Source organism: Leptidea sinapis, chromosome 33, assembly GCF_905404315.1.
Source record: "Leptidea sinapis chromosome 33, ilLepSina1.1, whole genome shotgun sequence".
NCBI classification, from domain to species: Eukaryota; Metazoa; Arthropoda; class Insecta; order Lepidoptera; family Pieridae; genus Leptidea; species Leptidea sinapis.
This window is the reverse complement of record NC_066297.1, coordinates 900,765-915,648: the sequence shown is the minus strand read 5'-3', so window position 1 is coordinate 915,648 and position 14,884 is coordinate 900,765. Positions and strand designations below refer to the sequence as shown.

Sequence of the window (14,884 nt, the reverse complement as noted above, 5' to 3'; positions counted from 1 at the left end):
ATTTTCAACTACGAGTAGGGTTAGGACCGATTATATCCAATAATGTTTCATTCGTTCAATCATCGTTACGACATTGAATACGATGTAACTTAGAGTAGGATTCGACACGACTAATGCCACGATATACCGAATATCGATTTTACGAGTAGACCCCCAGTCTCGGCAGCGTACGGCGTGGCATTCAATACTTTGTCTTCCCAATATTACTAAGCGGCCGTGTATATCAGATGTATGTGTGCGTCCGTCGATTTGGGTGGTCTGGTATGAAGTTGAAATACTGTTTTATGTCTGCATTGTGATACATCCGAGAGAATCGCAAACACATGTACCTATTTGAAGTACTTAAGACATACCTTTCAAAATGATTAGGACTAGGTGATAGTTTGCTTATAATCTGTGTGGCAGTGTTGTAGTCCGTCAAAATATTCAAATTCAAATTCAAATATTTTTATTCAAAAAATGATTCAAAATCAAGGAATTAAAATCACTTATTGAACGTCAAAAACTCCATTCAAAAGAGACTGCCTCAGACCCGAGAAGACTGGGCGCAAGAAGCTCAGCGGGCTTTTTTTTTACTATAAAAATATGGATTACAATGTAATAAACATTTATAATTAAAGAGCTTGAGGGTATTCGCTTTATTCTCATTAAATCGTTTAATGCTAAAGCAACCTTTCCCACACAAACGTTTTTTTAACAATTCTTTTAAATTTCGTAACACATTTGTTTTGTACATTTTCTGGGATCATATTGTAGAAGCATATACATCGCCCAACAAAAGCCTTACTAAATCGACCCAACCGAGTAGTAGGCATAACAAGTTTATGTTTGTTCCTCGTGTTAACATTATGCATGTCACAGTTTCTAGAAAATTCCTCAATATAGAAGCAACAGTCGAAATGTTTATTTCTTTAAATTTTTCACTTAATGATTCTTTAGGACCTAGGTTATAAAACGCATATCATTAAATACACACATCAAAAGTAATGCTTGTTCAGTGCTCTTTTCCATATCAAAAGTGCCTCACGTGGCTACACATATTGCGGTATAACTGACATAACTCAGAGATCGAACCTGAAACTTCAAGGACAGAAAGTCAGACAGTTTAAATAAAAAGACTAATAATGATTTTGAGGGTACTGTCAGAAGTAGCTTTCGGAAAATAAATAACAGTGCGAAGTTGTATATTTCTAAAGGTGAATTTTAACCAGTGGGAGGCTCCTTTGCACAGGATGCCGGCTAGATTATGGGTACCATAACGGCGCCTATTTCTGCCGTGAAGCAGTAATGTGTAAACATTATTGTGTTTCGTTTTGAAGGGCACCGTAGTTAGTGAAATTACTGGGCAAATGAGACTCAACATGTTATGTCTCAAGGGGACGAACGCAATTGTAGTACCACTCAGAATTATTATTGGGTATTTCAAGAATCCTGAGCGGCACTGCATTGTAATGGGCAGGGCGTATCAAGTACTATCAGCTGAACGTCCTGCTCGTCTCGTCCCTTATTTTCATAAAAAAAATGGTTTTTATGGCATTTAAACTTACACTAAGAAATATCAGCGCTATCTGAATATTTTAGATTCACAGCAAGATAAAAACAATACACCAAAAATAATGTTGACAAAGAACATTCTAAAGAAGTAAATATTATCATTTTAATTTATATTTCTTATACTGATAAAGTTATTTTCGACTCTAGTTATACAAAGCAATATAATTTATGACATACCTAGCTATTTTTATAGCGTTAAGGCCGCTATCCCAAGAAATCTCCAAAATAGCGGATTATTGAAACCATTTTTTGACGATTTATATGGAGCGTATATTATTACAAAAAGAATTAAATTATATCTACAGAATACGAGAAGAAAATTCATTTTTTCTTTACATTTCTATTTTTTATAGACAGTGCGAAAAAAATTCACCAAAATACCTCTAGCTCGAACTGTAAAACAGTTCGAGCCACGCTAATCATTCAATCTAGATCAAAATTGTATGAAAATTTATGAATTGTACACCAATACTATTTAACATGATATAGTTTTGTTAGTTTTGTGAAGAAAATTGTATTATGTTTGTAATAAGTTCAAAATGCTTCTAATTCTGAATTAAAATTATGGCGATCTTGTACGAGAGAGATAACCTATCTCCGCTCGATTTCTCAAGACCATTGGCTCGGTCCTCAACCTTAAGGGTTGTTTAAATGTAAGCGGAATCCACCACCGCCTGTGGTAGAGAAAACTGGGTGGATATGCCGTAATATTACTGTTCAGACCTGATGCGGGTTTCGCTACCCTTGTAGATAGAATACCGCGCCTTTACCGAATTTCACCCACGAAGGTGAAAAGTTTTCGCCAGTAATTTCTGTTTCGCCAAAGAATATACACGTCAGGCACGTTGTTATTTCTACCCAGCATATGATTTCAGTGATGGACAGCGATGAAGAGGAAGTTTTACTTTTATCAGCTTTAATTAACTCACCAGCTAAGAAAATAATTGGATCTATGACGTCAACAGACAACACCGAACTATTCCGCTCTAGCCGCGAAACTTAGTACCTGAACGAAACCCGCGCGGTATGTACCTGTACCCACATTGGCAGATAATACCGCTCAGGTCGCTCTATCTGCAAAACTTGGTACTCTGAGAGGAATCTGCACGGTATGCACTTTTACCCACAAAAGCCTACAGCCTACATTCTGTTGCAGTACCAGAGGAATCACTTAAGTCTGTCCGGCCTTTAAGGAAGGTATATTTTGGGAGGTACCCATGTCGTATCGTCACGGAAACACTGCTTGATGCTTTGTAGTTCGTGGTAGAAATCCCCATGAAAACTGCACTGTGGAGGAACGCCACTTATCCTTATTTGGGGCGTGTCGTACGAAGTGGAATTCGGCAGCAGGAATCAGGAATAAAACTAATTCACTACTTATTCGTATTATACATACCTATACATTATTACTTCTTGTATTACAGCTGAGTCTGTGACCGGCTTAAGTTCAATAAAAATCAAATCACTGCCAAAGATTGTATAAGTATGAAAAGAATGTCATCAGAAAGTTTATTTCGTAATTCAACCAACGAACTTGAAATTGGCAAAAACTCCAGTCTATAGTACACAAGGAAACCTATTAAAATTAATATGAACAACACAATTAGATTATTTTCTTATTGAATCGTTCTAAATAACAATTGTATTTCCTGGTTTAACTAAATAATTCGCGTTATGTTTTTATGCGGAACTTGTTTTTTGTCTAGTTATACATATTGTATAAATCGCCCTTTCTCAGTGTCAGTGTCGAGTTGCGGCCATGACGCCGGTTATCAAACCTATTTGCATATTTCGAGCATAGATTATTTATATGTCTAGATAGAGCCTCTTGCTGCTAGACCACTGATCTGGACTTGCGGCTGTCAAAGTGCTTTTGTGCCTGTTTGATATTCGCCATATTGGCGCTGTTGGCCATTTAGCGAGAGTCTGCGGTACTGAACTAGTGATGACAACCTAGTGGACAACATAGATGGTGGGAAACTATTTACAAAAAATATTGTATACTTTAGTACGTTAATTCTTGGAGTATAAATAGCACGGAAAACGAACGAAATTAATTCAAAATGTAAAAATACTTCAGAGTATTGTACGTTTCTTCGCGGCCATTTGTATTATATGTCAAAATTTGTCAAAAAATTTGCTGTCGAACATATGAAACAGCCTGTCAAGTGGTATTTATACAGGTCAGTGTGCTAGACAATAGATGAAAACAGGCCAGGTTTATGATAACGAGGTCTCCCATTTACAGTCGTAAATGACCTACCCAAACTCGTAAAGCAGAACCTCACAGTAAAAAATCTGATATTTAAATTAAATCAATATTGTCTGTCAAAACTCAATTAATGTTTAGCGCTTCATGTTATTTTACATTGTAATTAATAAAATACAAAATACTTACTGACGATATATGATCCCAGTGTCTTTCTTATTTCTTGTAGTATTATTTTGACAAAGTTTTACTACTCATCCCGGCATTTTAGCTTCAATTATTGGAAAATTTTAACAGAACATGTGGCACGTCAACGTCACACATTGTTCAAGACTGGCTCGAGTGCGTCCACTTGGGCGTAGTATTAGTTGCCGCACTATGCGACTACGCCTGCGGTATCTAGTTGGAGCTCATTTTTGCTCTTAATAGTGATTTTAGAAAGTGAGTGTTGATAATTTTGAAATTGCATTCGACTTGAATGAGTTTTAAATTGAAAGTAGTACAATTTCGCAATAGGAACCAATAAATAATTTTGAGCACGCAGCAAGTCCCTAACCTTGACACCAAATCAGCGCAAGTCACTATAACATTTACACAAGTAAGTTTAAGTACGATTATTGCATAAATGTATTTAATAAGTAGAGCAATATATGTAACGCGAGTTGCACAATCCTGAAGAGTAATGTAGACTCTGTCTGATAGACAGTTTATTTAGCGCTCTACCAAATTATTTAATGAAATAAATGATGAATTGTAGTGTAGTTGAAAAAACACGCTTTTATAGAAAACCGAACTGAAAAATTTAAATAAATATAAAATTAACATCAATTCCTGCCCTTTTTTTATTAAAAATAAGGGACGAGACGAGCCCATTACAGTGCAGTGCCGCTCAGGATTGTTGTAAAAGCCAAATATTCTGAGCGGCACTACAACATTGTTCGTCACCTTGAGACATAAGATGTTAAGTCTCATTTACCCAGTAATTTCACTAGCTACGGCGCCCTTCAGACCGAAATACAATATTGATTCCTGGTTGAAAGAGGCGTCGTTCTGGTACCCATAATCTAGCTCGCGTTCGGTGCAATGCAGCCTCCCACCTGTAATTATACTGCCCTATAGAAGATAGATTAAAATTATATGAAATAATAAAAATCTTGTTTTGCAAATTGAAAAATGGAATTTTTTTATCATATATTGTCATCGGTCCTCGATAAATTAACGAAGTTTGAACGAAATCTGGCCGTTTAAAGTGGGTCAAAATGGCGCCCAAATGAGTCGGTTACGAACATACATACCTACATACAGGTGAAGCTTATAAAAACCATATAAAAACATATATAAAACACTTCTATATAACTAGCTAGAACCGAAATCCTATGACTGGGTAGAACAATTGCTGAGTAGTTAGTTCTGTATGCTATTTATACACACACTTACACACAAACACTCACACCCACCCACCCACACACACACACATACACGCATCAGCTCATACCAGAAGTTCTACTTCTGGGTACTACTTACCTCACACAAATGCTTTCTCTCGAACTTACATGTACCGGTTTAAGCATGACGATTCTCTGGAATGACCTACGTGAACTGCGATCAATGAAAACGCGGAGCACGTTTTCTTTATATGTCCACTACTCGAAGCCTCCATACGTTAATGGGAAGAGGCGATAAAGAGCATAACCAGGATTCAGCCAGATTACTTACTACATACTGCTGGAATCACAGGAAATCTGTGATGCTACAGACGGCTATGCAACTAAAGTGCTAAAGTAGCTACGAACCTTAGAGAGAGAAAGATCCCAATATGGCCAGCATCAAGTGAAAGTAACTGCTAACAGCTAAGTCCCTCCCCGTGAAGAAATGCTTGACGGTAATCCCGCGGGGAACAATGAGGAAAAGAAGAAAAGCACCGTATGCCATAAATATTTTAAGGAATTCGCTATATCCAGAGTAACTGCCAGGCCTTCTCCATTGATGATGATTAACTGGTGGCTGGTCACATATATGAAGAACGTGTTACTCGTACGATAAGCAGGGAGGTAATAGCAAGTCTCTGAGGAGGGCAAGGCCTTCATTGAGTGCACTGTCTTTCGAGTGGGAGTGCCGTAATAATGTATAATAATAGTACTTAATTCTGAATGAGTGGCGTTCCTCCACAGTGCGATTTTCAAGGAACCTTCTTCCAGGCACAACCAAGCTGTGGTATGAGCTTCCTTTATAAAAAGCACGTTCACCTTGCTTTAAGGCTGGTAACGCTCCTGTGATTCCTCTGCTGTTGCAAGATAATGTGGACGGCGCGGCGGTGATCTGTTAATACCAGGTGACTCGTACTCTCGTTTGTCACAAAAAACACTCAGCAACACACGCTCTACAATTATTTGTAGTCAATCCACTTTCATCTTATCTGCACGACCAGGAACTTACCAACTGATCTCAACGAATAAAGATATAGTGTATGGAATCTATAGCTTTAGTATGTTGGCTGTCGCCTCGGGAAGAAGTCATTGCCAATTCTATAATTAGTCGAGAAATTCATTGACGGCCGTTGTTTGTTATTGTTTCAATATTACTATGGAAACTCATTCATAGGTTGTCAAGAATTTCTTTATTATATTACTAGTTGTGCCCTGCGATTTCTGCTACGTAGATGCGTAGAATAAAAAAAATTAGTTGGTTGAAACATTTCCAGATTCATCGTTTTACAGTTTATTTAATTAGAATCCATGTAAAATGATGCAACAATCACCAGTGGTAGGCTCCTTCGCATAGGATGCCGGCTAAATTATAGGTAACACAACGGCGCCTTTTTCTGCCTGAATAAGTAATGTGTAAGCATTATTGTGTTTTGGTATGAAGGGCGACGTAGCTAGTGAAATTACTGGGCAAATGAGACTGAACATCTTATGTCTCAAGGTGACGAGCGCAATTGGAGTGCCGCTCAGAATTTTTGGATTTTTCAAGAATCCTGAGCGGCACTGCACTGTAATGGGCAGGGCGTATCAATTACCATCACCTGAACATCCTGTTCGTCTCATCCCTTATTTTGTAACAAAAAAAAAAAACAAAAATACTTAATGACAAACAACAGTAAGTTAAAAAAAAATTGGCCGTTGTAACGATAATAACGATTGTAACGATAGGAGTGAAAACTTAGAAATTTTAGTATCGAAATATATAAAAATAATTAAATTATTAATTGCCGACAAACTTCTAAAGTTTGGCAAGATATATCAATAAGTTAAAAGTGTTTGCCCTGTGCTGCCCCGGGGCGTAAAAAGAATAGGGTAGTCCCAGGTCCAAGGGTGTCGTAAGAGGCGACTACGGGCTTTTTGAAAGTGGGAGAGTCACGCTGCTATCTTATGACGTCAGCACAATCGGGCCAGACTCGTCCGGGTTACCGGGTCCGGGAGGGTACCGGCTCTCGTAGAGCCGGAGAATCCCTCCCCGAGCATTCGCGCTCGGGCTGCCCCTCGTATTCTGGGGAGGGCACAGTACCGCGTCTGTCACAGGACAAACAGGGCAGCAACACCACGGCACCCCGCTCCACGCTTAATGTGGACTTTTGTAACATCCGGGGAATTCACTCCAACTTAAACGCCGTCCACCACCACCTTGAGACGGCGCAGCCGGCCTTGTGTTTCCTTACGGAGACGCAGATATCTCGACCTAGCGATACGTCATATTTAACGTACCCCGGGTACAAAATTGAGCATAATTTCATGCCTCATGCCGGGGTATGTGTGTACGTAAGGGAGGATATCTGCTGTCGCTGTCTCGGCAATTTTGAGGGTAGGGGCCTGTCTACTCTCTGGCTCCGCGTAGATTTAGAGGACCGCCTCCGCATCTATGCGTGTGTCTACAGGTCCCATAGTGGTAACGCAGAAACGGATCACCTCATGGGCTGCGTTCAAGCGGCATTTGATGACGTGCTTGCTCAGATCCCCTCCGCTGAAATCGTAGTCTTGGGTGATTTCAACAGGCACAATGCCGAATGGCTTGGATCACGTACCACAGACTACGCAGGGCGATCTGTGCATAATTTTGCATTGGCGTATGGTCTGTCCCAATTGGTTGAGTCGCCGACGCGGCTCCCGGATGTGGATAGCCACATGCCGTCCTTATTAGATCTTCTGCTGACTACACATCCCGATGGTTAACAGGTTTCTGCCGACGCCCCTCTCGGAACGTCCGACCATTGCCTGGTCAGGAGTGTAGTGTCTATCCGACGCCAACGTCGCGGACCACCAGCGACCCGCCGCGTTTGGCACTACAAGTCAGCAGATTGGGATAGGATGCGTTCCTTTTTTGCATCCTACCATTGGGGCAGGGTTTGTTTCCCTTCGGATGATCCTAGTGCCTGCGCCGTTGCAGTAGCCGATGTGATACTGCAGGGCATGGATATTTTTATACCAAGCTCTGTAGTACCGATCGGTGGCAGATCACAGCCCTGGTTCGATGCGTCAGTTAAAGCAGCATCTGACTGCAAAAAACAGGCGTATCGAACTTGGGTTGCGGCGCTGGGCTCAAAGGATCCGAACTACAAAGTTCTGAAGAGGAAATATAACCATTCCTCCAGATTTTTTAAGCGGCAAATCGCCCGTGCGAAATCGAAGCACGTCGTCAAAATTGGCGAGCAGCTTTCCAGTTACCCGACCAAAACACGCAAGTTCTGGTCGTTGTCGAAAGCTGCTCTTGGTAACTTCATCCAGCCGTCCATGCCACCGTTGCACATGAGGAATGACACCCTGGCCCATACGGCAAAAGAGAAAGCCGATCTCCTGTGCACTCTTTTTGCCTCCAACTCGACTCTTGACGACAACGGAAAAACACCGCCGACCATCCCGCGGTGTCAGAGCTCCATGCCTGAAGTACAGTTCCGACAGAAAACTGTTAGGCGAGCTCTGTTTTCGTTGGACGTCAGGAAGGCCAGCGGGCCGGATGGCATTTCTCCAATCGTGCTTAGAATGTGTGCCCCTGAGGTGACGCCGGTGCTAACGCGTTTATTCCGGCACTCTTATTCAAAAGGCGTAGTCCCTGATTCATGGAAGTCAGCCCTTGTCCATCCGATCCCAAAAAAAGGAGACAGTTCGGATCCGGCAAACTACAGGCCTATTGCTATTACCTCCCTACTCTCCAAAATCATGGAGAGCATAATTAACCGCCAGCTCTTGGTATACCTTGAGGGTCACCAGTTGATCAACGACCGGCAGTACGGCTTTCGCCATGGTCGGTCGACTGGCGATCTTCTGGTATACCTAACACATAGATGGGCGGCGGCTATTGAAAGCAAGGGGGAAGGCCTGGCAGTTGGTCTGGATATAGCGAAGGCCTTTGATCGTGTATGGCACAAGGCGCTCCTCGCAAAACTTCCATCATTTGGGCTTCCTTATGCAAGTGGACCTCCAGCTTCCTCACTGGGCGCAGCATTCAGGTCTTTATCGACGGTTATTGCTCGAATCCCAAGCCCGTGAACGCTGGAGTGCCCCAAGGCTGTGTGCTATCTCCCACGCTGTTTCTTCTGCATATCAATGATATGTTGGACACATCCAACATTCATTGCAATGCAGATGACAGCACTGGTGATGCCGTATACACGGGCCATGCAGGTCTCTCTCGGGAAAACGTCGACCAGTGCCGGGAGAAACTTGTGTCTTCTATCGAGTCCTCTCTCGAGAAGGTCGCGGAATGGGGTAAGTTGAACCTTGTCCAATTTAACCCCCCGAAGACTCAAGTTTGCGCGTTTACCACTAAAAAAACCCCATTTGCCGTATCACCGCTCTTCGAGAACACTTCCATTAAAGCCTCGCCTCGTATCGGAATACTGGGTCTCGAAATTTCGAGCAATCGCCAATTCCGTGGCCATCTGGAGGGCAAAGCCAAACTGGCTTCAAAGAAACTGGGCGTCATAAATAGAGCACGGCAATACTTCAAGCCGGCCCACGTTCTAGCGCTCTACAAAGCGCAGGTCCGGCCTCACATGGAGTATTGCTGTCATTTCTGGTCTGGCGCACCCCAGTATCAGCTCGATCCATTTGACCGCGTGCAACGCAGATCAGCTCGAATTGTCGGGGACCCAGTACTCTGTGAACGGCTGGATCACTTGGCGTTGCGTAGAGACGTCGCTTCATTGTGTGTCTTCTACCGCATTTATCACGGGGAGTGTTCCGAAGAGCTGTTCAACCTGATTCCTGCCGCCGAATTTCACCTTCGCACGACACGCCACAAGTTACGATATCATCCCCACCATCTGGATGTGTGGCGGTCCTTTAGAGTGCGGTTTTCAAGGAGCTTTCTTCCTCGTACCACGAAGCTGTGGAATGAGCTTCCTTGTGCGGTGTTTACGGGACGATACGACATGGGTACCTTCAAGAAAAGCGCGTACACCCTCCTTAAAGGCCGGCAACGCTCTTGTGATTCCTCTGGTGTTGCAGGAGAGTGTGGGCAGCGGTGATCACTTAACACCAGGTGACCCGTACGCTCGTTTGTCCTCCTATTCCATAAAAAAAAAAGTGTTATTAAATTTAAAATATTTCTTTTTAAATTCTCAGTTTATTTTCAATACTATCATTAATTAAAATAATATCAACTAATATTAATCAAACAAAAACAACCATTTCATCAATGCACAGTATATACACATTGAACTTTTTACTAAATCCATTCAATTTCACGATATACACAGTCCTAATGTTACACAATACGTCAGTTGTATAGCTACAGATACACTGCTATAAGAATTTTGTTGACGCGAACTCACGAGATTTCACCCATCCAAAGAGTGTCTAACTATAATAGCATACTAGCTGACCCAGCAAACGTTGTATTGCCGATATTAAAATTGCGATACAAACGTAACTGTTGATCGTAGATGGGTGAAAATTTAAAGTTGTATGTATTTTTTAATGCTAACTCATAATCGAACAAATTTAAAAAATATGTCAAAAAAATTAAAAAAAAATAATTTCGTGTGGACCACCCTTAACATTTAGGGCGATGAAAAATAGATGTTGTCCGATTCTCAGACCTACCCAATATGCACTCTTTATTTCATGAGAATCGGTCAAGCCGTTTCGGAGGAGTTCAAAGTTTAACACCATGACACGAGAATTTTATATATTAGATTTATTTTACTAGGCCGACAGGAGAACGTAGCTTAACCTAGTCTGTACCACTTTATCCTATCGCTTTAAGGTGAATATGAACTGATTTAGCCTAGGAAAATCTAGTTTATCCTAAAATCGGCATAGATGATTGTATAAATAACAAATCTGTCAGAAATACAACTGCCGAACTATTACGGTTTATAAGAAACATACCATTGACAGGCAGATGGACTTACAGACAGGATTATTAGTTGTACAATTGACCAACTATTGTTTTTACTAGTACAAATCGAACATTAAGATATTATCTCGACTGAATTTCGATTGTCAGTTGCCAAACAACAAAGCAATTATAGCCGCCTTTCGCTTGCCACCAAAACAAATTAATTAACCCAACAATATTTGGCAGAGAAAAATTCAGTGCAAAGCGTGGATTACATACAGCTTGGAATAGTCAATATTTCTAATATATCTCATCACAAGTAAGTCATTGAATGAACTTGTAATATAAACAATTTGTTATTTTTTTGAAGGTTCATAAATTTTCTTTTTTCCCACCTCGATGAAAAGCTCACTTGTAGTCTCTGCTACGAGGCGCAAAAGTGACCGATTCTCTCCCGGCCAGACGACTTTTGTCCCTCGCACCAGGGACTAAAAGCGAGCTTTTCATCCAGGTGGGAAATGAAATCGTGTACACACCACGTGAGATAAGTAGGACATTGCCACCCGCGATTGGCAATAGTCAATATTCCGCGGTTGAGAATGACTTACTTTTCTCCCTAGGTGCGTAATATTCTATTATTATTACACCACTAGTCATCTAAAAACTCAAAATTAGCTTTATTTATTATTTATTACTGGTCGTATATTCCCTTTTAAACCACGATACCTTAGCATGGACGTGAAAGAATATACACGTGTTGAAACACAAATAAAAATTGAAAACAAAATTTATGAACGATGCGGGACTTAAACCCGCGACCTCTCGCGTTCAGTGCGAGCGCTCTTTCCACTGCGCCATCTGTTGGAGTGACGTATCGTCATAAAATCTTTTATGCTTTGTTCACTCTCAGGTTGTGGCTTCATCTAAAAAAAACATTTTTATTACACGCTTTTTATTAGCTTCACCTGTATGTATTCTTGTTTTTAACCGACTCATATGGGCGCGATTTTGACCCACTTTATATGGCCAGATATCGTTTATATTTCATAGATTTATCGAAGACTTATGACACTACCTACATTAATTTTTTTTTTAAAGATTTTTGTTAATTTTTATATTTTTCATCTGTTGTCTAAGGCAGGATTCTAATTTCAAATTTCAACCATTGATGTTAATTTTAAATTTCAACTATTATCTCTAACCGATTTATCTATTATTAAGAAATTTTCGAATTCCAAAGAGAATTTTTAATTCAACAATGCAAATGTAGTTAAAAATCTTAATAAACACGCTTTTAGAAATAAACCAAACTAAAAATTAGGAAATGTTATCTATTTTTCAGTTCATTTTTCTATAAAATACCGTGTTTTTTAGTTTTATAATATTGATTTCTTCTTCTTTATATTTATCGACTACTTGTATATTATAAAGTATATCACATTACATATTATATTGTAATTAAAATGATTTGTAAAACGATATAAATATTGATTTAAAACAGTTGCAATAAGTTTCTTGTGACTTCTTCTCATTAGCTGAACTCCTTACGAAGTGTCGGTAAATTCAATTAGAAAAATATTTTTTTTTGACATTCATAAGTGCCATTTTCGTGAACTACATGAATAAAGTGATTTTGACTTGATTTGATTTTTAATTATATTACTTAATACTAAGTAGAGTGCTTTATAATATATTTTGTTCTTTTTATTTCATCAGCACCGAGAGCATCCTGAGTGTACATTAAGTATTATTAGTTCTTCAAGAAGAAGGGAACTGGAAGTTTTATTTTTTATGTAAATACGAGCTGAGCAGGCAGTAATTGATACGCCCTGCCCATTACAATGTTGTGCCGCTCAGAATTATTGAACAACCCAAGAAATTCAGAGCGGCACTACAACTGCGCTCGTCACCTTGAGGCATAAGATGTTACGTCTCATTTGCCCAGTAATTTCACGAGCTACGGCGCCCTTCAGACCGAAACACAGTAAAGCTTACACATAACTGCTTCACGGCAGAAATAGGCACCATTGTGGTACCCATAATCTAGCCGGCATCCTGTGCAAAGGAGCCTCCCACTGGTGAGGCTCCAAGTATGTCAAGATCTATGAAATCAAGGGTTGTACCGCTGCCTAATATGATTTGAAATTTGTTGCAAAACTTTTGATGGATGAATTATCCTTTAGGTACGGATAGATTTGTCTTTGATAACGGGTAAGACCTTAGATCATTTATACGTCTAGATAGACCGTGACATCTGTGAAAGCGTCGAAAAAATAGAGGTTAACTGTTAACCTCTATTTTGAGCAATGCACGCACACTAACACGAAGTAACATACTAATCGCGAGTGTAAGACGTAGCTTGTTACGCACACTAGAGTAATAAATCTAGCCTATATTAATCGGTTTTCTCTTAACAATACAATAATAGACTTACAAGTCTTACAACATACTAGCGTAAAGACAAACAGGGCGTGCGAGAGAGACAAATATCTCTAACAGATACAGCAAGATAGAAAAGATTAGCGAATCTATCGTTACTGTAACCAATTTTGATTGAGAAGTCGTAAACAGTCAGCCAAGCTTCACATTAGCTGCTTAGTATTTTGAATATAAATCTAACGCACACATTGACATCAAAATTGTTTGGATTTGCAAGAGCGACATCTCAAGTCAATTTCATTTTATGCAATTATTAGGGTTGAGCAGGCAATCAACTGTAAAGTAGATCCTGTAGATGGAGCCACAACCTGAGAGTTGAACGAGACATATACAAGATTTATAAACAATACGTCACTCGAACGCTTGGCTCAGTGGAAGAGAACACGCATGGAACGCGAGAGGTCGCAGGTTCAAGCCCCGCATCGTTCATAAATCAAAATTGATCACGCATGATCGCGCTGTCAGATCGTCTATACGCTACTTCGCTAGTCTCTTCTTTATGGTTTACAAATAATTTGAATTTTTATTTAAAAAAAATCGCCAAATTTTTCGGTTAGTTGGTTAGTTTGACATTGACACTAAACAATCACAACCAAAAGCCACAGGCAAAGAACAAACCATATACATACCCAGATACTGTGCCTAAATACATTCCATTCGAGTTCTCGAAACGCCCAACAACCAACACTGACTTGACCAACACACACAAGCGCACACGTATAATAACAACGAAGTACTGACACTTATTATATGAACCGGACCAAACAGTCCGGAGTTAAAAATTAAAAATAACACTGGGACGAGTTTAAAACACAGTTTTCAAGACACGAAGCACTAGTGACGTGACTATCAAGAGATTTAATCGATAAATACGATTTGACTTTCTTCGTGAAAATTTCTTGACGACTTAATTCCATATCTGACGTTTTCAAATGAAATGTTTACACTAAAAATATAATTTCATGATATATTCTGCATTCATTTGTCACTAGAAAAAGGCCTCTTAGAATGGCACAGTCCTTGGCCATAATATTACTTCGTATTCTGAAATAAATTTCCCTACTAATATTGTAAATGTGAATGTAAGTTTGTTTCTTAAGCTTTTACGCCGGAGCTACTGAACCGATGTTGATGAAATTTGGTACAGCGATAGACTAGAGCTTGGAAAAGACCATCGGCTACATTTTATCCCGGAAAAATCCATGGTTCCCGCAGGATTTATGGAAACTGAAATTCACGTCTATGAGCTATAACTATACCAATAGAAGGTTTAGTTTGCCATAGCAATCATCCTCGAAATAAGATTCATTTAGTATGTTGGGAACAGGAGCGAAAATGGGAACCGGAACTGGAATAGTACTGAGAGAGTCATCAATTCATAACTTGCTTATTATTTTTAAAATC

At 39.9% G+C, this 14,884-nt stretch overlaps 1 protein-coding gene across 1 annotated transcript in view; it reads right to left on the bottom strand.

The window, feature by feature from the left end:
• The window catches only part of LOC126974668 (facilitated trehalose transporter Tret1-2 homolog), a 55,037-nt gene extending 40,789 nt beyond the window's left edge, over positions 1–14,248 (bottom strand). The window contains exon 1 of the mRNA XM_050822218.1: positions 14,110–14,248. The gene's annotated coding sequence lies outside the window, so the exon portion shown is untranslated. The remainder of the gene's footprint in view (positions 1–14,109) is intronic.
• Positions 14,249–14,884: the final 636 nt, after the last annotated feature.